Source organism: Sinocyclocheilus anshuiensis, unplaced genomic scaffold (assembly GCF_001515605.1).
Source record: "Sinocyclocheilus anshuiensis isolate Anshui unplaced genomic scaffold, SAMN03320099.WGS_v1.1 scaffold1815, whole genome shotgun sequence".
NCBI classification, from domain to species: Eukaryota; Metazoa; Chordata; class Actinopteri; order Cypriniformes; family Cyprinidae; genus Sinocyclocheilus; species Sinocyclocheilus anshuiensis.
Window position 1 is genome coordinate 318,685 of NW_015551104.1, and position 2,865 is coordinate 321,549.

The window sequence follows — 2,865 nt, forward strand, 5'->3', positions numbered from 1 at the left end:
GCTCTTTTGAGATGAGCAAAATCTGCGCTGAACCAATCACCGGTGATCACCGCGAGATGCATGCCGGTTAGACAAGTGTCCGAGTCACGCTGACGTGTGCCAAAAACCTCTTGCGACGGCGAGGCGACTGTGTCGGATTGTGCAGTCGAGCAGTTTGCTCTCCACTGACTGCGCTGATCAAAAGCATGATGGGAAACGACTGACTGACGGCACAACTTAATGCTCATTGGTTCAGACAACTGTGATGCTGCGTTCTCTTCTAAAATGTTTAAAGGGGTCATATGATGCGATTTCAAGTTTTCCTTTCTCTTTGGAGTGTTAATGACATTATTTACTGTCTTTACATTTATTTTGAAAGATGAAGCTGCCGATTATGGTAAGGGGTGTTACATATCCGACGAGTGCTTGCGGTGTTCGGCCAATCACAATGCACTGGGTCAGCTGGCCAATCAGAGCAGACTGCGCTTGTCGGAAGGAGGGACTTTGTAGAAAACGAAGCGTTTGAGAGAGGCGGGGCATAGAGGACCTACAATAATGTACAGTATTTGAAAAATAATGTGTTTTTTGAACATTAAAGCATGTCAACATATTCTGTTACACCGAATACACAAAATAATGATCTTTAAAAAAGCATCATATGACCCCTTTATGTTTTTTATCTGGTTCCATGTGAATATGTATTTAAATTATATTATATATTTAATGTCTATTGCTGCTGCCACACAGATCTAAAACAAACATGGGATTTATTTCCCAGCAGACATAACCAACTGTTTTGTAACTCGTGTGTGTTTTTAACGCAAACTTGTGTGTGAATAGTTTAGTACTCACATGCTGTGACAGCTGTGCGTGTGCTTCGGTTGTGTGCTCTTAGAAAACCGTATATCAGAAGTTTAAACTCGTATGCTTTAAAACACATGATTTCAGCACAATAAAAATGATAATCAGAACCAAAACAATGTTTTTTAGCAGGTCCGAGCTGTAATGGCGCAGCTCTATTCTGGAAAAGGGGGTGGGGAGCAGCAGCTCATTTGCATTTAAAGAAACAGGCCCGAAAAACAGCGTGTTTCTGCTTCCACTCAAAATAGGCATTTTCAAAATGATATTATAAATGATCTGTGGAGTATTTTGAGCTGAATCTTCACAGACACATTCTGGGGACACCAGAGACTTACATTACATATTGTAAAAAGGGGCATAATATGTCTCCATTAAAGTTAAAACCAATGAGACAGATATCTTTTTTAATTGATTTACAAGAGACCCAATGTATCTCAATACAATAAAACTAAAGAAAAAAAAAGATAAATAAGTTATTACAAACAAGTAAATCTCAGTTTTACAGCCTCTTCTTAGCTTTCTGAACAAGAATGGTAAATATGTAAAAAAAATAATAATAATAAAATTATAATAATAATAATTAAATAATCATTTGAATCTCACAGATGAAATGATGAACTTCATTCACAGTGAAAACTTTAGATGATGTTTCTTTGTCCTGTCATTTGTTTTGGCTGCTTATGACAGATTTATACGAGATTTTATTGCTTGATGTATTATTGTGTCATGTTTGGTGAGGACGCAGCATCACACCTGAAAGTGCTGGATCTGAAGATAAGATAGATAATTTATTTGTCCACAGAGGAAATTCATTTTCACAGAAGGTGCGTATACAACACAAGGACAGGTACCTTACAAGTACATACAAATTGCAAGAGTGTAAGACGATGGCTAATTTCCTATGTGTTTAAAGCATGTAATGCTGTAGGAACAAAACTCTTGCTAAAGTTAGTCCTCCTACACATAGGTTGTCTATACCTACGGCCAGATGGGAGAAGGATAAAATACCGATGGAGTGGGTGATCTGGGTCATTTAGGATTATATGTGCTTTCCGAATCATAGCTGAAGTAACACACTGATAACTTTGGCTAGTAGGATTATTGGTATTCCTACTCCAAAGGAAATACTCATATGAAAAAAAAACAAACGGCACCATACATAAGAACGGGCTCAATAATACTCCGATACAGGAGAAGGCGGCGACGGGGCTGAACAGACAGCTGCTTAAGTTTACGGAGCACTGTAATGGCGCTTTTCCACTGCATGGTATGGCACGGTACGGCTCGGTACCCATTATGTACAAACTTGTCACAATACATTCACGAAAAAAATAAAAAAATAAATGCAAGAGTGTATGAGGATGGCTAATTTCCTATGTGTTTAAAGCACGTATTGCTGTAGTAACAAAACTCTTGCTAAAGTTAGTCCTCCTACACATAGGTTGTCTATACCTACGGCCAGATGGGAGAAGGATAAAATACCGATGGAGTGGGTGATCTGGGTCATTTAGGATTATATGTGCTTTCCGAATCATAGCTGAAGTAACACACTGATAACTTTGGCTAGTAGGATTATTGGTATTCCTACTCCAAAGGAAATACTCATATGAAAAAAAAACAAACGGCACCATACATAAGAACGGGCTCAATAATACTCCGATACAGGAGAAGGCGGCGACGGGGCTGAACAGACAGCTGCTTAAGTTTACGGAGCACTGTAATGGCGCTTTTCCACTGCATGGTATGGCACGGTACGGCTCGGTACGGTTCACATTTTGGGGGTTTTCCAGTTGGTACAGTACCTGGTACTTTTTTTAGTACACACCTCGGTTGGGGTTCCAAGTGAACCGTACCGTTACCAAAACGTGACGTGTAAACTCTGCTGATCACGGATTGGCCGGAGAGAATCGTCACTACCTGCGTCACTGAACTTGCGACACAAACACAAAAGAACCGCTAGATTCAAATCAGCACAGCCAGCGAAGGATCGAACGCAACTGTTTTGAACGAGCGCACCTTTTTTTT